A 25,473-nucleotide genomic window follows, 5' to 3' on the forward strand; every position below is an offset into this window, starting at 1 on the left:
CGTAGAATGATAGACATAATAGACTTTTACTATAGTTTAGATGGTTTTCTTCTTAGTATTATTTTGGTTAATTACATGCATAAGTATTACCATGGTTAAGTAGAATCTTTTTTTTTTTTGTTAATGTTCTATGTTGGTCTCTATTGATAATGTGTTGGTTACAAGCTTTTTGGTTGTAAGAACCGACCCTTTTGTTTTTTGTCGCTTTTTATTTAAAAAACAATTTGAATAACAAATTTGAACATTTAATCACAACCAGTGTAATTATCTTAAAATCGCTTACAAATGATATGTTAGAAAATACAAATCCAAACTTTGCCACTAAAAGCCCAAGTCATGGATTTCTATTAAAACTAAAAGTAGGGAAATAAAAATTTCAGGACTATCCCACCGTTGAAAGTGCGGGTTTTGCTTTTTTGCAGGAATAATGAAATCCACTAAATGGCAAAGACACACGAATGTTATTCTTTTCCACCGTCCAAAGCATCATATGCTCGATGCTCTCTGTTTTTCTGCAAAGAATAAAACTTTCCCAATATCTAAAGCATTTCCTTCCTCCTACCAATAAATAATCCCTTGGGAACTAACTTCAACAGGCTTGAGGCTTGACGCTCCTATGCCTAAAGAAAGCCCATCTGAATTTCCTTCATCCATCCGATATGTCCTTACAGAGATTCGAACCAGTGACCTCTCATTCTGTCAATTTGACTTCTAAGCTCTGTCAAACCGATTTTTGTCAATTGCCAAGAATTCATCTGAACAGGAAACAACGTACGTAGCATCGACGCAAAGAATCATGTCAGGACGAAGATCGCCTGGATAGTAACGAGGAATGGACTTTCTCTGGATACAGGACGTCTGCAACGCAGTAAATACGATGAGAATGGAGGTTCAGAGATTCGAACGAGGGTCGAAATGATTGACGCTGAGATTAGGCTTTTTTTAGATGCGAGGAAGTAACTTGGAGGTCACGTAGGCAACATAATCCAGAGGTAAGTGTGGATTTTGGTAATTTTAAATTGATAGTGTAATTTGAAGTTTTCTTTTCTGTGAAGTCATCTTTCAATTCGTAGCCATATTAGTTGACTACCTTGCAATTTTTAAATAAAAATGAAAAATAAACTGATTTCAAAAAGTGTCCAGGAAACCCGCAAACTCACGTATAGATTAGATAAAGTGCCACGAGTAAAATTCTTTTATATTTGTAAATCCTTAATTGGTATGGTTAAATTAATCATAATCATTATCAGAGCTTTGTTAAGCATCCACATTATAGCTGTTTGATTTGATTTAAAAGTACACTAGGCTTTCACTGATTGGTATTTCGCACGCTTTGTGCCTAGTTGGGTTGTTTAGCAGGTTTGAACCTTCCATAATTTTTTTTAAAAAAGTACACGAGGTAAGAATAGTTAGGTTTCAAAATGCCAATGGTAGTGTTTGTAATTTTTAATTTATTCCATGTTTCGAAATAGAAAATAAATGTTTACTTTTCTATTCCGATAAAGTTCCTAAAGCTAATAGGGCAAGGCTATCCTCCCACATCACGGACATTTTGAAAATTTCAGCATTTGATCTTCATGATCTAGTTTGCAGTAAAACGACAAAAAATTGGAAAAAAATCAATATGTTTGACGAATCTGAAAAAAAAAAAAATTTGACTTTGTTTTGGAGATTAGCCTATCCCTAATCTATTTGATATCAAAATATTGACTTGAAGGCCCGTTTGACAATAGGAATACAAGTGGAATAGGCATATGTAAATTCTTAAAATTTTGAATTCTTTGTTTGGATGCACCAAATCAGAATTGGAATAAGAAATAAAATAGGAATGCCTATTCCAATTTTGGCCCAAAAATGAGGTTATGCAATTCCACCCAAATAGGTGGAATTAAAATACGTATTCTTACTCCAGTTTTATTTATTTTAGAAAACATAATTTTTTGGGTCCGCGAATTCCCTATCAAATTCTAGCTGAACCAAACAGAGAATAGGAATATATACCCCCAATTTCTATTCTAGAATAGCTATTCCTATTCCCCTATTCCTATTCCCACAATCAAACGGACCCCAATTTATGTCTTATATTTGTCTCCAAGGGTTTCTGTGCATCTGTGTCCGGAATATGTTGATTTCTCAATTGCGTTCAGCTCTTCGAAAGGCCCTTTTAAAGCTCAGATTTTTGAAAAAGAGCGAAGAAAGCATTAGCTTCCAGATGAATTATGAGCTATCATTTACAAAGAGAGCCTCGAGAACACGAACAAAAACGGTGCAAGATCTTTTCTTGCACATCAAGTTACCTTGCATAAAGTAATACTAAAGATTGCATTTTTAGCGGTGAAATCAATGAGGAATATTTCAATATAGAAAAGGAAGGAAGAGAGGTTTGTAGTAAAGCCGTGCACAATGATAAAGAATTAGTGAATACAAAAGTGGAGATTTTTAGAACGAATTTTCACCGGTAGCTTGTGCTGGAACGACAAACTTCTGTGCTAAGATACCAAGAAATGCTTGACAGAGGCCTTGCATAACTTACTTTCAGTCATTGCCATTTGGTATTCCTCTACTTGCCAGAACTTTTTTTTAAAATTCTAATTGTTTCTTTTAGTGTTCTGTTTTTATGTATGTGGTGCAGGAGCACCTCAAATATTCAAGCCACAGTTGAAGATTATAAAGACTGCAAAGATCATCAAAACAAATTAGAAGGAAGGAATATATCAACAAGGTCATCAAATCAATTGGGTAGTCTTGGAACCTATAATGATGCTAAAATAATATTAGGTCTTCAAGATAGGTTTAGGTATAGAAATGAGTTTAATGTTTAATAAAACAATTGTATGGTTTTTCAAGTTCAAACATTAAATAAAAAAGGTAATAATTTTAAAATACCCAACTCAACGATGATAGTTGGATGGAATCAGTTATTGTATGGTGTCTTATAAATTGGAAAGAGTCTCTAATGTAAAAGAGAAAGGAAAAATATTGAAAGACTTTATGTACAGACTGGTGAACAACAATATCAAAACTTAGATATTCTGCAACTCAAATCCCATATTGAGGTTTGCAAACCGATTGGTTGGCTCTACAAGTGCATTAATAAGGTTTCCTTCATCATTCCAAGTACTTTGTTGATAAGTTTCATGTTATTATAGGTTTGTTGTTATGCTTGTTGCAAAACCAGTAGATTTCTCTTAATTATTTATTTGATGTAGTAGGTTTTAAAGGAAATGAAGATCTTTCCTTGAGGATGAAGGCCTGATACTCATGGAAAGAGTTATTCTAACATGTATGATATATTACTAACCAAGCATGTGCAGAATTAAACAAAATAGAGAGTCTACGCAAACAAGGGGTTTATTTGCTGATTGGAGAATCCATTATTAGTTGGGATTGGAAGTGTGTTTAATCAAGTGATTGAGAAAACCCTAGTTCAAGAGTAAGAAGTGCTAGGAGGACTCTGCCATATAGTTCCCTTTTAAAATTGTATCATTTATTATTTGATTGTCATTATTGTGATTGCTCCTCATCAGTATGTCGATTCTATTGACTATTGTTTTAACCTTGAGTGGTTTCATCACGTTGCTATATTCATCATTCATTGGCCTGTGTCATATATTACAGGTATGGCCGGATTTCTGTGATGCTTACTTATGTGGATTTTAGGAAAGTTCTGAATGGTGTAAATAATTTTTTTCATAATATTTTGTTCATCAAATAATTTCAAAAGAATGAGTCATTTTTCTAACATTATTTTTTTTACAATTAATTAATATTTTTTCTATTTTTAAAAATAGAAAATGTAATATAAAAGATTTAATAGAGAATTTGTTTTCTATTTAGTAAGCTTTTATTATGATTATGTGTATTTTCAATATAAAAATTTAAGATTACATTATGCCATATTTATACATTTATAATATAGGAAAGCAAGATCAACCTATTATTCTACCATATTCATTGTTAGATATATGATAGATCTTAGAATGCTCTTATAAATATTTTTTGTTGATATATTTTCTTACTGTCGATATTAAGAATACTCTAATTGTGAGAATGTTGTTTTTTAACAACGTGTGTTTTTCCATTAGAAGAATAAGGACCTATTCTTTTAGCTTTCAAATTTTCTTTTGTCAAGTTTCTTCTATTGAGACATTGTTTCATTAATCTTTGATAATTTCGAAGAAGCTATTTGATTTCAATTTGATGTGTTTGTTAGTCTAATTGGGTTTGAGATTACTAGAGTTATGTGATCAATGATCCCTTGATGTTAGTAATGTTGTAGATTTATACAACATAATTCAAATCGTAGACTTTTGGTGCAAATATGGTAAAAAATGAAAATTTGTAAAAAAGGGAGTATGGTTGTTGAAGTTCAAGCTTTCAATAAACTAAATATGTGTTTTTAGTTCATGTTCAATCATCTTATTATATTTCAGAATTTTAGATCATAACAGATATCAAATTTTTTTTATATCTTCTATAAATGTAGATAGTTCATTCAATATCTATGTCTAATTCATAAATTTGTATAAGTCATGAAACAATTGAAAACATTCACATTAGAGTATTGAATAAGCTACAGGTCCATCACCAACTCTGGCCTATGGAGTTTTGGTGTTTGGATACATACTTGCTAGCTTGAGGTCTTATGCTCCTACTATGGAGGTAGAAATAATTGGTGCAAGGATAATTTTAATACATACATATTACATTTAGATAGTTCATTAGCTTAATAGATCTATTCATACTAGCTTGATTTCATTTAAGTGATAATCAAAATTATAAAAGAATAAGAACAAGACCTTCCAATGTACATGGTGTGTTACTCTATTGTTAATCATGGATTTGGAACATCTGATCTAAATTTTTATCAAAAATAAAAATATCAAATGAGAATCTGATATTCCATCTATTTAGGAGGAATTGCAAATGCTCAGTTTTGGGTCAAAATTCAAATACATGGTCCTACTCTCAATTCTGATATAGTACACCCAAACAGAGAATTCAAAATTTAAGAATTTACATATACTTATTCCAGTTTAATTCCCATTGCCAAATAGATCCTTAGTGGTTTTGATGTATCTCCTAGTAGATGCATCTTATGCGCTCTTACAATTGCCATATTTATTCTAAATGTTTGGCATCTCTTGAAGAGATAATAAGTTCTTTAATCTTATTGACTAAAACTTAATGTTTGACAATTAAATGATAAATATTGAAAAAATATATACATGGTACTTTTTTTCTATAACAATTTTTTTTGATGGATTTAAAGAAAAACAGGTCCAACTTTACATATTGATTTTTATTAATTCAAACTAGATCATTCAAATTAAAAATGAGATAACTATTGAGGATGTGAAAACACTTCTCAATTGTATATCATCAAAAAAATATTGACCATTGTGGAATAAATTTTAAGGAAATAATCATGATATACACTTCATTTAAGGAGTTTCAAAGGTGGTGCACAAAAGAAGGAAAATTATTGAAATTTAGACAATATAAATCATAAATATTCAAAAGAAATATACTTGTCTTGTACAAGATTAAAATTATTATTTTTATATAAATTATAAATATGTCACTTTTACTCTCATAAAAATTTCAAACTTAAATGAAAATGATTTATTCAACCTTATATTATTGTATTTGATTTAATGTAAAAGCATAGCCTAGAACTTATAATGTTAACATTTGGAATTGAAATAGTGCACTCTTTGTTTAAGATTTTGTTTTCCTTTCTAAATGCTCACAATATAATGTTACTTAATTAATTGATCATCTTCACTAATGTGTTTTTCTAATAGAGGGAGAAACATGCTTTCTCAACTACTTCTATAGCCATATTCCTTGAACATGAATGGAAGGTAGTGATTTTATAAGTGGCTATGGATGAATCCATCAATGACTAAAAATTCTTTTTTCTTACATCTAATAAACATGAAATAGTATTATTACTGATAATGTTCTTACAACATTTGACTTTTAGTTTAATTTTTTTTGTTCAAGTGAATTAATTAAAAAATCACTCAATAATTTTCTTTTTCACTACTCATTTTAATTAATCAAGATATTTTCATTTCAAGTGATTTCTATAGATTTATTTTTTACATATTAGTTTGTATGATTCGTGAAGTAAGATCAATTCTTTTCCTTTAATACATTATTTGTTGGAAAGGGGAATAGGTTAAATAGTTTAATGATGTGACACAAAAGTGGGGAAAAAAAAGGAGTTTATATCATGAAGAAAATGTGTATGAAACAAAAGGAAGGTGAGCATATGAGAAAATCACTATATATATATATATATATATATATATATATATATATATATATATATATATATATATATATATATATATATATATATATATATATAAAGAACTAAAAGTAGTATGAAAAGATGTGAAAGTAAAAAGATATATTGATAATAGTACTTAAATGAAAAAATATTGTAAAATAATTTCTTCCAAAATAATTGTCATTAAAGTCTATGATCTTGATTTTAAAATGCATTACTATTGACATATGACTAGGCTTAATGGCACACTCAAACCATTGACTAATAGTGGCTAGGAGTGGGCCCAGCCATTCTTAGCCAATAGCTTGGGGCCACTATTATGCATTGGTCTAGTGGTATTGGTTAAGAGTGGCTAGGCCCACTCCTAACCACTATTAGTCAATGGTTTGAGTGAGCCCATTAAGCCGCTCATTGATAGATATCTTGCATAAACGTTATAACAACAATCAATTTATTTCAAAGATTAACATGTCAGAATGTTGGCATCCACCATTAATATAAAAGTTTAGTTGTCTTGAATGAAAATTAATTCCTTTTCGAAAGTAGAGCTCAAATTGCCACATAGAAGAGAAAGAGACATGACCACTTGAGTTATCTTTGTATAAAAGTGAATGTTTGTCATGGTTTCTCTACATTTTTCAATAACCATTCTTTTAACCATCTCAAAGCCACGACTTTAAGAGTTTAATATCATGATTCACGAATGATAGTCAATTATGAGCATCTTGGAAGCATTTTTTAGAAGAATGATTCGTTTAAATGTAACTTATAATTTCCAAAGCATACGCGCAAACTTGTTGGAAACGAAAACCATGTAAAAGCAGTTATATTTCATGTTAATGAAGTCAAACTGACTAGGATTCTTAGCAAGACTAAACCCATCTCACCATGACTGTCGTGCAAGTTCACATATTTGGTAGCAAACTAGAACTGAAATAATGAGATGACATAAATGAGAGTTGATACATAGGATAAACAAATAAAACTCAAGGGTGTTTGTTCATCATTTATTGTGCTTTGAGCAAACCATACTCTAAGGGTCCATTTGGTTCCTAGAAGATGACAGGAATTGGCTTTTTCAAAACTCAGATTTGAAAATTTGTGTGTTTGTTTCAAAATTTGCAAAATGGAATTAGCACACGCATCTTTTGAGTGAAACAAACGGTTTCAGTAAAATCTCAAAAATTGGAATGAAGATATACAAAACCTTGATTTGGCTAAACCAAGGTTTGTAGATATCTGGGTTTTTTAAATTCCACAAACCAAATGGACCCTAAGATTCATTTATGTGAATATCATGGATCCATAGATTGTGAAAATAGTATTCTTACAAGGACTTATGATTGTTTGACTAAATGATGGAAGATTGAAGTTATTACTTTGTCTACAATAATTAGACAATATTTATGAGGAGTATTGTAGCATATGATGATATATATTTAATTTATGTAGTCTATTAGTTATATAAATTTCATAGTTTGTCATAATCATATATCAAAGCAACATGCGAGGATCTATACCTTGTATTAAAGAGAAATCATAAATATGATGATACAAATTTTAGATAAAAAGAACTTCAAAAATGATAAATAATTTTCTTTTAAAAAAATTGATAAAGAAGAATATGATTTTTATAGTAATTTTTCTAATAATGGATTACTTCTGATTATCAATTTTGAATTGCAATACATTCAGATAACAACTACACTTATAAAAAATTGATCAAAAGAGACAACTTCTAAAGTTAGTTTCAAAAGACATCCTTAAGAGAAATGTGCTAATATGGACAACTTCTCTCTAGGTATATACAACCTTTGTCAACATATTGACTACATTCTTCTTCATGTCGATTTTCTCCACCTCCATTTTACTCTCTTCAATATCAAGGTGAATAAAATGATATCAAAACTTTATATGTTTTGTTTGATTGTGAAATGTCAAATTATTGGACAAGTGAATAATACCACTCCTATCACAAAATAGAGTCAAATTTGATTGCTTACACAATACTTCACCCAATTATCACTGCAACCATATCATTTATTTAGCTCCCTTAGTGAGGGAAATGTATTTAGAATCAATAGAACATTTGTAACTGAGAGTCTCAACTAATTGGTGCCTCAGAAAATTAAAATGCATAATAAGTAGTAAAATGTCATTTAATGAAGTGCCTAGCCATTGTGAATCAACATATCCCTTTAGTTAAGAATTCTTACCACAAAAACATACTTCATGATATAAAGTACCTTTCAAATACCCGAGGATCCAATGTACTACTTACTAATGTGATTTACCTAGATTACTAATAAGTATCCCCACAACTCCCATTTCATGAGAAATATCTAGATAAGTACAATACATGAGACCACTAACTATTGATGAATTTATAACATGTACTTTATGTTACCTTGATGTTCTTATTTTTTAGGATACATAACTAAATATAAGTGAAAATGACCAGGCAAAAGAGTACTAATGGGTTTAGCATTCTTCATATTGAATCTAGCTAATATTTTCAAAATATATGTTTCTTGAGATAATTTGAGTTGTTTCATTTTTCTATCACTAACTGTATGCATCCCAAGAATTCTCTTTGCCACCCCTAAATGTTTCATTTTTCTATCACTGACTATATGAAAAACTCTCTCCCATTGGTTTGTTTCATCCTGGTCTAAGAAGAGAGTTGCTATGGGTGCAATTTTGTTTGAAATTGATGAGGATGTCATTTTTCAAGCCATGTGCTTGTCTATAGAGGTCAAAAGTGGAAGAAAACGAGTCATGTTGGATGGGGCTAGCCTGAACTAGTTCTTGTGTACCATTTAAATGTTAATGAGATTTTTTCAAGGTTTTAATAGAGAAGAGTTACCATCACCATGGGACTTGATGTATCATGAAATATTTCACATTGGAGAGTAGGTTTGGGGGTTATTACTATTCCCATATGTCTTTCCTTAATAAACTCTAAAATTATGATTTGATTTCCATTCTTTTCTTTCTCCTGCATTTGCTGGAGTTTATAGTTACAAAGCTCATTAATTTCGTTATGTATAGCAAATATATTACACCATTCTCCATCAATAGCTCGTGTTTATACTTTATCACATTTACCTCACTTTGTGTTTCCCCCACCAAGTTATTGCTTAAGAGACTCAATCTTTCCTGACCCCTTCCCGTACAAGTATTATGGATGTCTTAGGTCATAGCAAAAGGAAATTTATCAAGAGACACAAAACTCTACAAACTTCCTTTGAAAACTTCCCTGAATTTGAGTCCCATTTGAAGCCTAATGACAAAAAGAAGTGACCCACCCACCTAATTGAAAGTGAAGAACACCAAAAACTCCAAGTTAAACATTCAATACATTGGCTTCGATGTTGAATAAACAAGTGTCCCTTGTTGCTCCACTAGGCTCGCTACTAAACCCCAAAGGATGGGTAATTGTTTTAAGAAGAATCACGTTGAAGATAAAGATACTAGAAAGCCTAAGAGACATCAATAAAATAACCATGCTAAGGAGACTTGGTTATTTAAAAGGAACTTTTCAATTTATTTTTGAGTGTTAAATCTGAGTCCTTGGACCTCACACAGAAAGATGAAGAATGTAATAAATGCAACTCCCTAATTGATACCACCTCTACTAGTGATACTGTGGGCATATCTATGGGAGACAAGAATGTTTTGAGTGGCTAATGTAGTAACTATGGGCTTGCATAGACAAAAATTGGTAATATAAAAAAATGATAAAAAAAAATTGGAGAACAATTCCCTAGAGCTATCCAAGATCACCCTCAAGGTGATGCGTACTTCAACCACCACCATTTATATATTACAAGAGAAAATATCTAGATTGAAGGGCTTTGAGGATGGCAGTTTCAATGAATTTCCTTCATCCATTCGATATGCCCTTACAGAGATTCGAACCAGTGACCTCTCATTCTGTCAATTTGACTTCTAAGCTCTGTAAAACTGATTTCTGTCAATTGCCAAGAATTCATCTGAACAGGAAACAACGCACATAGCATTGACGTAAAGAATCATGTCAGGATGAAGATCGCCTGGAAAGTAACGAGGAATGGACTTTCTTTGGAAACAAGACGTCTGTAACGCACTAAATAGATTCGAAGGAGGGTCGAAATGATTGGCGCTGAGATTAGGCTTTTTTCAGATGCGAGGAAGTAACTTGGAAGTCATATGGGCAACATAATCTAGAGGTAAGTGTGGATTTTGGTTATTTTAAATTGACAGTGTAATATGAAGTTTTCTTTTCTTGATAAGTAGAAGATAATTTCTACAGTAAGTCAAATTTCTATCAGGATTTAACTGTGTAATTTTGAGTCAAACTCATTGACCCATGTTTCATGAGTAGTGATTCAACATGGATCCATCTCTCATGAGAATAAATGGAACACTTAGCACTCATTGGATCTAGGTGATGCTCATAGGGGTGAAGCATCGAGACTTTTCAGGAGATCACCCATCCCAGTACTACTCCAGCCTGAGCGCGCTTAACTACGGAGTTTCCTCCACGGTTAAATCCAAAACTTGCAACCCCATTTGTAAAACCTTCACCAACTGTTGTGCCTTATGAACCATTCATTAGAAAGCCCCTTAAGCTCATCAATTGATAAGTAGGAGATAATTTCCACAGCAAGTCAAATTGTGATATTGCTATCAGGATTTAACTGTATAATTTTGAGTCAAACTCATTGACCCATGTTTCATGAGTAGTGATTCAACATGAATCCATCTCTCATGAGAATAAATGGAATACTTAGCATTCATTGGATCTAGGTGAGGCTCACAAGGGTGAAGCATCGGGACTTCCCGGGAGGTCACCCATCCCATTACTACTCCAGCCAGAGCGCATTTAACTACAGAGTTTCCTCCACGGTTAAACCAAAAGCTTGCAACCCCATTTGCAAAACTTTCACCAAGTGTTGTGTGTTATGAACAATTCATTAGAAAGCTGCTTAAGCTCATTAATTGATAAGTAGGAGATAATTTCCACAACAAGTCAAATTGTGATATTGCTATCAGGATTTAACTGTGTAATTTTGAGTCAAACTCATTGACCCATGTTTCATGAGTAGTGATTCAACATTAATCCATATCTCATGAGAATAAATGGAACAGTTAGCACTCATTGGATCTAGGTGATGCTCATAGGGGTGAAGCATCAGGACTTCTCAGGAGGTCACCCATCCCAGTACTACTCCAACCTGAGCACGCTTAACTACGGAGTTTCCTCCACAGTTAAACCCAAAGCTTGCAACCCCCTTCACGAAGTGTTGTGCCTTATGAACCATTCATTAGAAAGCCCCTTAAGCTCATCAATTGATAAGTAGGAGATAATTTCCACAAGTAGTCAAATTGTGATATTGTTATCAGGATTTAACTGTGTAATTTTGAGTCAAACTCATTGACCCATGTTTCATGAGTAGTGATTCAACATGAATCCATCTCTCATGAGAATAAATGGAACACTTAGCACTCATTGGATCTAGGTGATGCTCATAGGGGTGAAGTACCGGGACTTCTCGGGAGGTCACCCATCCCAGTATTACTCCAGCCTGAGCGCACTTAACTACGGAGTTTCCTCCACGGTTAAATCCAAAGCTTACAACCCCATTTGAAAAACCTTCACCAAGTGTTGTGCCTTATGAACCATTCATTAAAAAGGCCCTTAAGCTCATCAATTGATAAGTAGGAGATAATTTCCATAGCAAGTAAAATTGTGATATTGCTATCAGGATTTAACTGTGTAATTTCGAGTGAAACTCATTAACCCATGTTTCATGAGTAGTGATTCAACATGAATCCATCTCTCATGAGAATAAATGGAACACTTAGCACTCATTGGATCTAGGTGATGTTCATAGGGGTGAAGCATCGAGACTTCCCAGGAGGTCACCCATCCCAGTACTACTCTAGCCTAAGTGCGCTTAACTACGGAGTTTCTTTTGGCTCTGGATTCTATTTAATTTGGTGGACTTGCTTGTCATTTGGAGCTTCATCTTCACTAGAGCTTTCTGTAAGCAAAATATCTTCAGAATTTGAAGGTTCTGAAACAATCGTTAGAGGCAAAGTATCTAGTTTAGCTTCTGTGAGAGTACGAACTCTCTTAGAATTCTTTTTACCTTTATCCGAACATTTGTTAGCATAATGTGCTCCTTTACAAATGTAACAAGTAGGAGAAAAATCCTTTCTGCGAACTTTCCTTTTATTTCTTACAAACACTTTTTTATGCTTAGATTTTCTGAAAGGCTTGGAAGAAAAGGATTTCTTCTCAGAATAACCTTTAAATCTCCTATGAGATTTATGTGTTTTCTTATGTTGAAAACACCCATAACTGTTGGCTTTACACTGACACAGACCTATTTTTAAATAATGCATAACTTCTTTCTTTTTCTTTCTGGTTTGTTTCTCAGTACATAGATCACTATTGGTTTCCTTGATAAATTGGACCAACTGAGGGAAAGTGACATCATTAATTGTAATGTCAAGAGTGTTGAGGATGCTATTTAGAATTTTCTCCCTATAGAAAGACTGTAACTGGACAGGGAAACCTTCTAGAAAAGTATTATACATCCACACATTGTTGTTGGTCTATCCTGACTGATAAAAATTAGTATATTGCTCACTACAGTAGGCATCAAAACGTTTCATATCGCAAATGCGATTTTCCTTAAAACGTTTGTAGGAAGCTCTTTGTTCATTATCACGCTGACCAACAAACATTCTATAAAATGCTTCACATATAGTATTTACACCGCTATTGATGAGATCTTCTTTATAAATAGGTGTCAAAGAATCCCATGTTGATCGGGCTATACCCGTTAGTGCATTCAAAGCCTTTCTAATTGCTTGATCTTGAGAAAGATTGGCTGCAAGCACGACATTATCTATCCAAGTTCTGAATGCATCTATGGTGGCTTTATTCTTGATGGGTTCATAGTCATCAAAGTTGACTAATGGCGGAAGATTTTCAGAGAAAACATGTAACTGATCATATGGTCCTCCAGCTTCTATTTTAACCATATTAACATTCTTCCATTGGTCTGTCTTAGGATCAAACTCCTAGAGTTTGGGCTTCGACATATCAAGGTTGAGAGCTTTTCCTTTAGACTTACTTTGGAGTCTAACAAGGTCTTGGGAAGAATCAGGGAACATAGACTGTGGGCCTTGCACTTCGCTCTTAGTGGCTATGGCTTGTTCAATTTTTGTAGTCACAGTGGTTAAGGTTTGTGAGAAACCCTGACTGTCAGCCAACTGTTGAGAGTAAAGCTGGGTAGTAGTTTGATCAATGCGAGTAGTGGTTTGAGAAAGAGTATGCAATTGTTGCAGTTGGCGAGTATTATCGATCCACCACGCTTTGGCAGAGGTGCAAAAAGTAGCATAGGTTTGCTTCAAGGCAGTAATATCAGCTTGCATGCTAGAATTAAGGTGGGTATTTAGGCGAGACTCAAGGGCTTGTAGCTGAGCAAGGACAGTATGGAAATTAGCATTAACACTAGCTTCAGCTTTCTGGCGAGTGAGTTCAGCTTGCACAAACTTATGATGTAAATCTTGTTGAAAAAGCAAGGCCTTTTGAATACACAGATTGGCGTAGTTCAACATTTTGGTTTGGGTGGTTGCATCAAGCTGACTAGAGGCAACAACATGATGAGGCCAAAATGGGATGCTGAATTTATCATCAGAGGACTGCAAAATGAAATCATTAAAAGGTGGTACTTTGGGTTCTTCAAACTTATCTTTAGAAAAAGAAGTTTATTGACCAAAGAGGATCATTCGAACATGAAACATTCGTTGAACAAAGGGACAATGATTACATTGGAGACTACAGTCATCAAGCTCAGTGAACTAAGGATGTGAACAGTTAATAGCTTGTTGAGTTAATTGATTAGATACCACAGGTTTTTCTTCAAATGACTATTGACATATAGTACAAAACAAAGAACTAGTCAGATTAGGAACTGCATTATCATGGCAATAGTTTGGTTGTGGCCCACGAATCAAAGTCAAGATTCGTGACGCAGAAGCATGAGATATGGGTAACTAAGTGGATGATCTTGAAAGATGATTATCATCAAAGGATATGCGAGCTTCATGAGCGGTTTCTTGCACACTAGCAATAGTGGTTAAATTGTGAGGGGCATCCAATTGCTTAAGTGCTTGGACATCTATAATCCATTCTTTTGGAACTTTGATATTAGAAAAGTTAATCATGCAAGGCACAGTTAACTAGGCACCTTTGGATTCTATTTGCCAGAGGAGAGAATACTTGGCTTTAGAATTATTTTCTCTGAAATCCTTAACAATGGGCACCGTTGTATTAAACAAACGACCATATAGAGCAAAGAACAAAGCATGTGTTCTTGATCTAGGTTTCATATCTAAATATTGGGTACCAAACTAAAACATTAAGATTTTATCCAAATGGTCATCAAGAAGACTTATAGACAAATTTGGAACAACATCAAAAGCAGTGGCTCCTGCAGCCATAGGGGCAGAAATGCCTCCCATTAACATATTGGTACAATGATTATGTCTAACATCAAGGAGAGTCATGACAACTGTGGCAGGAATGCCTTTGCGATACAAGAGTTCAACACCAACAACAATATGACTTATATGTAAATACTTCAAACCATTTTTTTTGCTTGGCCTGTTTGCCGAGACCTTGAATTTCTTTACTGGTCAATAGATTAATGAAACTATGAGGCTGGTCATTCTTAACAACTACTTGCATTTCAATGAGCTTACATACAAACTTAGACTTAAATGAAAGAAACCCTAGATCACCATAAATTTCAGTCCATTTCTTAGATGGTAACTTAAAACGTTCACATGGAAGCTCAAATTTACCATGATCAGATGCAAAACTATCTTTATCTATATTGACATCATGTATTGTATCAGACACAAAGCTAAGACTTACAAGTGAATCTTCCGAATTCTTGTTATCATTCTCAATATGTTGGAATTATGCCATCCTGTTTCCTTCTACAAAACGGTATGAGCTATCCTACCTTCCCTGCCTCAAAGATGCCTTTCACACGGCTAGATAACGAGGACTTACTTAACACATGAACCAAACAGAACAACAAAGAGACAGAATAGAATCCAGATAAGGAACTCAAGAATTGCAAAAGATTGCTTATATATTAAACACCAGGCTCTGATACCAAATACACAGGATCTTATATATATACAGAATATCATGGACAAAATCTTAGAATATCTACACACTACAGACACATATTTCAGTGAAGACAGTCTGATTTCTGATCTTCCTTTCGGAAGAGAGCATACTCTGTATGTCCTTCTGAAATGTTTTCTAAGCACTCAAAGCTTTCTAGACTTCAACTGAACTTGACTTGAACTCAGAACCTCTTGCCCCTAATGAAGAGATGGATGCCCTTATATAGGATGAGCATCGACTTTTACAATACAAAGGAGTTTACAATAATTGCAATCCATCCATAGAAAATGGACACATGTCCAGACTCCTCGAAGCCTTATCACAAAGGAATCTTTCAAAGTAACTTTACAAAAGAGATTCATTATTACACACATCTTTTTGACATGAGAAGGATAACTCATAATTACTTTAGAGGTGTAACTTGACCTCCTTTATACCATGGTAGGCTCCATGCTTAATCTTTATTCTCTGAGGATTAAGTGACTCAGATCAGTGACATCCCCACTGATTAAGTTAATATTTGCGCCTTTTGGGTGACTCAGCTTCAGAATCATATCCTTCTTCTGAGTTGGAAGGAGATGGATGATTTTCTTGCCATAGACATTATAAGCGATCTTTAATAGATTCTTCCTTCCACAGGATGCTACGATCAAGGCGAACATAAGTTGTAGGTTGACTGGTACCAATGCTTGCTATGTGAGGAAGAGTATTGAATTTGGTAAACATCCAGAGGGGTTTGTGCTGAGTGGCAAAATGATGAAGATTGCATAGTTCAATAGTGTCACACTGCACAGGGCTTGGACCAAAGTGATAAAAAATAAACTGGTTTATTGGGTTAGAGATATATGAATAAAAATCCAGTTTATGCAAATAACCATAATTTACCTTAGTGGGCATCAAGGCATGAGAGTGAGGATACAAACCTCGAAAATACATTTCAAAAGGATCTCCCGAGGTTAGCCATCTTCGTTGATTGCGAATATAAGTACTACTCAAGATATGAATCGACCATTCAAACAGTGTTGCATTGGTAGTAGTATGAGCCAAATATTTTTGAATTTTATCATCAGAAGGGTGACATGGCTCATATTCCCAATCAACGAAGATGGCTAGCCTCAGGAGATCCTTTTGAAATGTATTTTCGAGGTTTGTATCCTCACTCTCATGCCTTGATGCCCATCGAGGTAAATTATGGTTATTTGCATAAACTAGATTTTTATTCATAAATCTCTAACCCAATAAACCAGTTTATTTTTTATCACTTTGGTCCAAGCCTTGTGCAGCGTGACACTATTGAATTGCGCAATCTTCATCATTTCGCCACTCCACACAAACCCCTCTGGATGTTTACCAAATTCACTACTCTTCCTCACATAACAGGCGTTGGTACCAGTCAACCTACATCTTATGTTCACCTTGATCGTAGCATCCTGTGGAAGGAACAATCTATTGAAGACCGCTTAGAACATCTATGGTAAGAAAATCATCCATCTCCTTCTAGCTCAGAAGAAGGATATGATCCTGAAGCCGAGTCACCCAAAAGGCACAGATATTAACTTAATCAGTGGGGATGTTACTGATCTGAGTCACTTAATCCTAAGAGAATAAAGATTAAGCATGGACCCTACCATGGTATAAAGGAGGTCAAGTTACACCGTTAAAGTAACTACAAGTTATCCTTCTCATGTCAAAAAGATGTGTGTAATAATGAATCTCTTTTGTAAAGTTAATTTGAAAGATTCCTTTGTGATAAGGCTTCGAGGAGTCTGGACATGTGTCCATTTTCTATGGACGAATTCCAATTATTGTAAACTCCCTTGTATTGTAAAATTCGGTGCTCATCCTATATAAGGGCATCCATCTCTCCATTAGGGGGCAAGAGGTTCTAAGTTCAAGTCAAGTTCAGTTGAAGTCTAGAAAGCTCTGAGTGTTTAGAAAACATTTCAGAAGGACATAGAGAGTATGCTCTCTTCCGAAAGGAAGATCAGAAATCAGACTATCTTCACTGAAATATGTGTCTATAGTGTGTTGATATTCTAAGATTTTTTCCATGATATTCTGTATATACATAAGATCTTGTATCCTATATATTTGGTATCAGAGCCTGGTGTTTAATATATAAGCAATCTTTTGCAATTCTTGAGTTCCTTATCTGGATTCTATTATGTCTCTTTGTTGTTCTGTTTGGTTCATGTGTGAAGCAAGTCCTCATTATCTAGCTATGTGAAAGGCATCTTCGAGGCAGGGAATGTAGCACAACTCATACCGTTTTGTAGACGATACAGGATGGAAGAATTCCAGCATATTGAGAATGATAACAAGAATTCGAAAGATTCACTTGTATGTCTTAGCTCTATGTTTGATACAATACATGATGTCAATATAGATAAAGATAGTTTTGCATCTGATCATGGTAAATTTGAGCTTCCATCTTAACGTTTTAAGTGATCATCTAAGAAATGGACTGAAATTTGTGGTGATCTAGGGTTTCTTTCATATAAGTCTAAGTTTGTATGTAAGCTCATTGAAATGCAAGTAGTGGCTAAGAATGACCAGCCTCATAGTTTCATTAATCTATTGACCAGTAAAGAAATCCAAGGTCTCATCAAATAGGCCAAGCAAAAAAATGGTTTTAAGTATTTACATATAGGTCATATTGTTGCTGGTGTTGAACCCTTATATCGCAAAGGCATTCCTGCCATAGTTGTCATGACTCTCCTTGATGTTAGACATAATCATTATACTGATATGTTAATGGGAGGCATTTTTGCCCCTATGGTTGCAAGAGCCACTACTTTTGATGTTGTTCCAAATTTTGCTATAAGTCTTCTTAATGACCATTTGGATAAAATCTTAATGTTTCAGTTTGGTACCCAGTATTTAGATATGAAACCTAGATCAAGAACACATGCTTTTTTCTTTGCTCTATATGGTCGTTTGTTTAATACAATGGTGCCCATTGTTAAGGATCCCAAAGCAGATAAGTCTAAAGCCAAGCATTCTCTCCTCTGGCAAATAGAATCCAAAGGTGCCTAGTTAACTGTGCCTCACATGATTAACTTAACTGATATCAAAGTTCCAAAAAAATGGATTATAGATGTCCGAGCACTTAAGCAATTGGATGGCCCTCACAATTTAACCACTATCGCTAGTGTGCAAGAAATCGCTCATGAAGCTCGCATATCCTTTGATGATAATCATCCTTCGAGCTCATCCACTGAATTACCCATATCTCATGCTTCTTTGTCACGAATCTCTAATTTGAGTCATAGGCCACAGCCAAACTGTTGCCATGATAATGCAGTTCCTAATCTAACTGGTTCTTTGTTTTGTACTATATGTCAATGATCATTTGAAGAAAAAAATGTGGTATCTAATCCATTCACTCAACAAGCTATTAACTATTCACATTCTCAGTTCACTAAGCTTGATGATGGCAGTCTCCAATGTAATCATTGTCCCTTTGTTCAACCATCGTTTCATGTTTGAATGATCCTCTCTAGTCAAAAGACTTCTTTCTCTGAAGATAAGTTTGAAGAACCCAAAGTACCACCTTTTAATGATTTCATTTTGCAGTCCTCTGATGATAAATTCAACATCCTATTTTGGCCTCATCATGTTGTTGCCTCTGGTCAGCCTGATGCAACCACCCAAACCAAAATGTTGAACTATGCCAATCTGTGTATTCGAAAGGCCTTGCTTTTTAAACAAGATTTACATCATAATTTTGTGCAAGCTTAACTCACTCACTAGAAAGTTGAAGCTAGCGTTAATGCTAATTTCCATACAGTCCTTGCTCAGCTACAAGCCCTTGAGTCTCACCTAAATACCTACCTTAATTCCAGCATCCAAGCTGATATTACTGCTTTGAAGCAAACCTATGCTACTTTTCACACCTCTGCTAAAGCGTGGTGGACCGATAATACTTGCCAACTGCAAGAATTGCATACTCTTGCTCAAACCACTGCTCGCATTGATCAAACTATTACCCAGCTTTTCTCTCAACACTTGGCTGACACTCAAGGTTTCTCACAAACCTTAACCACTGTGACTACAAAAATTGAACAAGCCATAGCCACTAAGAGCCAAGTGCAAGGCCCACAGTCTATGTTCCCTGATTCTTCCCAAGACCTTGTTAGACTCCAAAGTAAGTCTAAAGGAAAAGCTCTCACCCTTGATGTGTTGAAGCGCAAACTCCAGGAGTTTGATCCTAAGACCGGCCAATGGAAGAATGTTAATATGGTTAAACAAGAAGCTAGAGGACCATATAATTAGTTACATGTTTTCTCTGAAAATGTTCCGCCATTAGTCAACTTTGAAGACTATGGTCCCATCAAGAATAAAGCCACCATAGATGCATTCAGAACTTGGATAGATAATGCCATGTATGCAGCCAATCTTTCTCAAGATCAAGCAATTAGAAAGGCTTTGAATGCACTAACGAGTATAGCCTGATCAACATGGGATTCTTTGACACCTATTTATAAAGATGATCTCATCAATAGCGGTGTAAATACTATATGTGAAGCATTGTATAGAATGTTTGTTGGTCAACATGATAATGAACAAAGAGCTGCCTACAAACGTTTTAAGGAAAATCACATTTGCGATATGAAACATTTTGATGCCTACTATAGTGAGCAATATACTAATTTTTATCAGTCAGGACAGACCAACAAAAATTTGTGGATGTATAATACTTTTGTAGAAGGTTTCCTTGTCTAGTTACAGTCTTTCTATAGGGAGAAAATTCTAAATAGCATCCTCAACACTCCTAACATGACAATTAATGATGTCACTTTCCCTCAGTTGGTCCAATTTGCAACCCCATTTGTAAAACATTCACCAAGTATTGTGCCTTATGAACCATTCATTAGAAATCCCCTTAAGCTCATCAATTGATAAGTAGGAGATAATTTCCACAGCAAGTCAAATTGTGATATTGCTATCAGGATTTAACTGTGTAATTTTGAGTCAAACTCATTGACCCATGTTTCGTGAGTAGTGATTCAACATGAATCCATCTCTCATGGGAATAAATGGAACACTTAGCACACATTGGATCTAGGTGATGCTCATAGGGGTGAAGCACAGAGACTCTGTGGGAGGTCACCCATCCTAGTACTACTCCAACCTGAGTGCGCTTAACTATGAAGTTTCCTCCACAGTTAAACCCAAAGCTTGCAACCCATTTGTAAAACCTTCACGAAGTGTTGTGCCTAATGAACCATTCATTAGAAAGCCCCTTACGCTCATCAATTGATAAGTAGGAGATAGTTTCCACAACAAGTCAAATTGTGATATTGCTATCAGGATTTAATTGTGTAATTTTGAGTCGAACTCATTGACCCATGTTTCATGAGTAGTGATTCAACATGAATCCATCTCTCATGAGAATAAATAGAACACTTAGCACTTATCATCAGGTTGGAACTCTGTCTCCTTAAGATTTGCTGTGGTGATATTGGATTTTTCTTTTTCTTTTTTCTTTGTGTATTAGCTTTTCCTATAGATGCTATGATTTTTTGTGTTCATTTTTTTCCTTGACTATGACATTTTCTGCTATCTTTCTCTGACCCCTGCTACTTTTTGATGATTTTTTCTTTCCTTTGGATTTTCGTTTCTTGATAGAATTAAAATCATTTGTTAATTCTTGTTTTTCCTTATGGTCAACCACTATGACTGATTTGAGCTTAACTTTGTCTGTTAGAGAATCCTCTATCCATCTACTAACTGTCCCTTCTATACAAAATGACTCTATCTGTAACTCAAACTCCTCATGGGAAGTTGTAGAGATGTTCTGATCTAGATATCTATGACTCATTTTTTCATGATTCTTAACCATGGGAATTTACTATTGAAATCTGAAGTGAGAGGTAGATTCTTGAATCTGATTTTGTTAGTGCCATCTAATCTTATAATCTCTGATATTTTGCCTTCATAAATTTTGAGTTTTAGATCATATGTAGCTTTGTTAAAGTTATTACTTTCCTCTGCATCTATGTAGACTGATTAAACTTGGTTTTGATGAGCATTTTTACATTGTTACAACACTAAAAGGTGGAATCAATACCAATAAGCTCTCCTAGAGAAAATCCTATAGATCTAAGAATCTCTATTTGGAGAAGCTCTGGAGATAAAGATTGGATATTAAACCAAGTTGGAATCATAAGGTCTAGCCCTTCTACTCTAAAATCATGTGACCATTCTACAAATTTAACCACATGACCGTTAAAGAAACACTCAGATACTGAAATGAATTGTTTCTTAATAGAATCATCCAAGCAATGTAAATAAAGAATCCTATCTGAGAAGTGAGAAATACTTACCTACTCATCGCAATTTTCTTCTAGCCACTTAGAGAGAAGGGGGAAATCTTTCTGAGGACCATTCCAAACTGCAAAAATTCATCCCTTTTGACATTCAAGCCAAGTCTCTTCAACTTCCTTATTGGAAATAATTATAGCGTTATCTACAGGTTTTGCTAGAGACTGTGAGCCACGTGGACTTTTAGGGTTTGACAGAGTAAAGGCATTTATCATTACATGACAATGATGAGAGGGGATGTATGAATTCAAGGCAGTAGTATCAAATGAAGAAAGAAATCTAGACCTATCAGAATGAGGTGATTCAAAGGGCTGATGAAATTCTAAATCTACTGATTTTTGAGGTATTCTGCAAAAATGAGGATGGGCATATTTGGTTAAATTGAAAACCCTAAATTGATTATCCAGGTTATCAATGGTGAAGAATGCATGACATCTAGAGCTATCTGATAGACTTGACAAAAAAGGAGGAATTTTGGTTGTAGATCTTTGCTCATTAACTGTCTTTTGCAACAAACATGCCCCCTGATGCCTTTGATGACTTTGATGCTTTTCTTTGAAATTCTCGAAGAAGGACAAGCTGTTTGCTATTGTGATTGCGTGTTTATGAGAATCTTGGGTAGCCAAAGAAAACCGTGTTTTGCTATGGTTGTTTGGATAAATTTGTGGAAAATTGCCATTCGAATGAGGCAACCTAGGGTTTCTACTTCGATTTCTCTGATAAAATGACTGCCTTGCTTTTTTCATTGCTCTGTAGAATTTTTTTCATTTTTATTAAATTAGATATGTTATTTTATGTATTGATTGATATAGATATTTTGTTATTGAAGATTCCAAATTTTCAATTTTTCAAATTGAAAGTAATAATTTGATAAATTAATATGAAAACATCCTAATTAAACTTGAAAGACCATAATTAAAATAAAACATGAAAAAAATAAACACTAATAGAAAAGCAATATAAAAAGTTTGAATTAATTAGAAAAAACTTAAAAACATTAAATTAAAAACAAAACTAAGATTCTCTAGCAATATAAAATTGTGGATTTACATTCAATTTCCTTAATAAAGATCAAGCTTAAAAAAATAAAAAATAATTTTCCAAAATATGTCAATAATATTAAAACTGATTTATTTGAATAAAAAACTAAAAGCACAATTATTTATTCTAACTCATCATTCATATTATTAAAACTTACCCTGAAATATGACTGCTTAAAATATATTTCCATAATTACAATTACAAATTTTGCCACGTCCTTGGGCAATCGTTCTCTTTTCTGAAGGCTCTGAGCTACTTCGTAGCACCAAAGGATGGCCCCACATAGATTGTACGGGTTTACCATAATAATTTAGCCATGGCAGTAAATTATGTTAATCCACTAGTCACTTCAAAATAAAACTATCCGTAAACAGAACGCGCAAGCTTCTTGGAGACGACAAGCTGTGGAGAGGCGTAGAAAAAAAAAGAAAAAGAAAATTCTTTACAATATCACAATTTCAGGGCAAGCTGGCCCTTTTTGCCATGAAAATTCCACAGCGCCTGACTTATTCCAGAAAATTATTTCTCTTATATAAAGCTTTCAATGTCTTATATTTGTCTCCAAGGGTTTCTGTGCATCTGTGTCCGGAATATGTTGATTTCTCAATTTCGTTCAGCTCTTCGAAAGGCCCTTTTAAAGCTCAGATTTTTGAAAAAGAGCGAAGAAAGCATTAGCTTCCAGATGAATCATGAGCTGTCATTTACAAAGAGAGCCTCGAGAACACGAACAAAAACGGTGCAAGATCTTTTCTTGCGCATCAAGTTACCTTGCATTAAGTCCCGCAGTATTACTAAAGATCGCAGTTTTAGCGGTGAAATGAATGAGGAATATGTCAATATAGAGAAGGAAGGAAGAGAGGTCTGTAGTAAAGCCGTGCACAGCGATGAAGAATCGGTGAATACAAAAGCCGAGATTTTTATAACGAATTTTCAACGGCAGCTTGTGCTGGAACGACAAACTTCTGCGCTAAGATACCAAGAAATGCTTGACAGAGGCCTTGCATAACTTACTTTCAGTCATTGTCATTTGGTATTCCTCTACCTCCAAGGTTTTTATTTCCTTCAATTTCTAATAAATTTTTTAAATTATAATAAGGAGAATCGGATTTGTATTTGGTTGGGAATATCCAGATCCATATCCCCAACTCGATTAACTGAGTTGCATATTTCATTGTCACAGATCCTGTTCCTCATACTCATAATCAGGCCATATATTAGAATTGCTTTTATTATTGTTCTGTTTTTATGTATGTCGATTCTATTGTCTATTGTTTTAACCTTGAGTGGTTTCGTCACTCCACTATGTTGATTTACGATTTATCTTAATTAAAAATATTCATTATGCATTGGTCTGTGTCATATATTACAGGTTAGCCGGCTTTCTATGATGCCTGCTTATCTGGATTTCGGAAAAGTTCTGAATGGTGTAAATAATTTCAAAAGAATGAGTCATTTATTTTGACATTATTATTTTTACAATTAATTAAAATTTTATTCTATTTTTTAAAATACTAAATGTAATATAAAAGATTTAATAGAGAATTTGATTTCTATTTAGTAATTTATTATTATGATTATGTGTATTTTCAATATAAAAGTTTAAGATAACATTATGGCATATTTATAGATTTATAATATAGAAGCTAAAGATTCATTATTAGATCTATGAGAAAACAATATCAGGATGATTAGTGATAATGTTAGAAAAATAAAGTTTGAAAATGCAATGAGTATCTTATTTTCTAATGGAGTACGCTAGAAAAGTTATAAATATAGAATGCTCTTATAAATATTAATTCTTGATTTTTTTTTTAATTGTCGATAATAAGAATACTCTCATTGTGAGAATATTATTATTTAACAACATGTGTTTTTCCATTAAAAAAATAAGGATCTTGTCTTTTAGTTTTCAAATTTGCTTGGTATCAAGTTTCCTCTATTGAGACACTGTTTCATCAATCTTTGATAAATTCAAAGAAGCTATTTGATTTCAATTTGATATGGTTGTTAGTCTAATTGGGTTTGAGATTACTAGAGTAATGTGATCAAATGATCGCTTGATGTTAGTAACGTTGTAGATCTATACAACATAATTCAAATCATAGACTTTGATGAAAATATTGTAAAAAATGAAAATTTGTCAAAAGGGGAGTAAGGTTGTTGAAGTTCAAAATTTCAATAAACTAAATATGTGTTTTTACTTCATATTCAATCATCTTATTATATTTGACAATTTTAGATCATAAGAGATATCAAATTTTTGTATATCTTCTATATAGATAATGATGTTAAATGTAGATAGTTCATTCAATATCTATGTCTAATTCATAAATTTGTATAAGTCATGAAATAATTGAAAACATTCACATTAGAGTATTGATGGCATCCTACTATGGAAGTTTAAATAATTGGTGCAAGGATATTTTTGATATATACATATATATAATTTTTTTGACAAAAGTGGGTGAACCACTGTATATATAATTATTTTATAAAAAAATTGATTCAAAAAAACTCAACGGGAAAAGAATCAATAAGAAAATCTAGCATCGTCGCTCATATAAAAAGATCATCGATATTTACAACTATTTATATTGATGAT

At 33.7% G+C, this 25,473-nt stretch overlaps 1 long non-coding RNA gene across 1 annotated transcript; it reads left to right on the plus strand.

The window, feature by feature from the left end:
- The first annotated feature begins 579 nt into the window (after positions 1 to 579).
- On the plus strand, positions 580 to 24,448 carry LOC149535933 (uncharacterized). Its single transcript, XR_016356969.1, has 2 exons — positions 580 to 992; positions 24,241 to 24,448. It is a non-coding gene; the product is annotated as an uncharacterized LOC149535933 (long non-coding RNA).
- The last annotated feature ends 1,025 nt before the right edge of the window (positions 24,449 to 25,473 follow it).

Source organism: Cupressus sempervirens, chromosome 10 (genome assembly GCF_028749045.1).
Source record: "Cupressus sempervirens isolate cs-2001-9-10 chromosome 10, ASM2874904v1, whole genome shotgun sequence".
NCBI classification, from domain to species: Eukaryota; Viridiplantae; Streptophyta; class Pinopsida; order Cupressales; family Cupressaceae; genus Cupressus; species Cupressus sempervirens.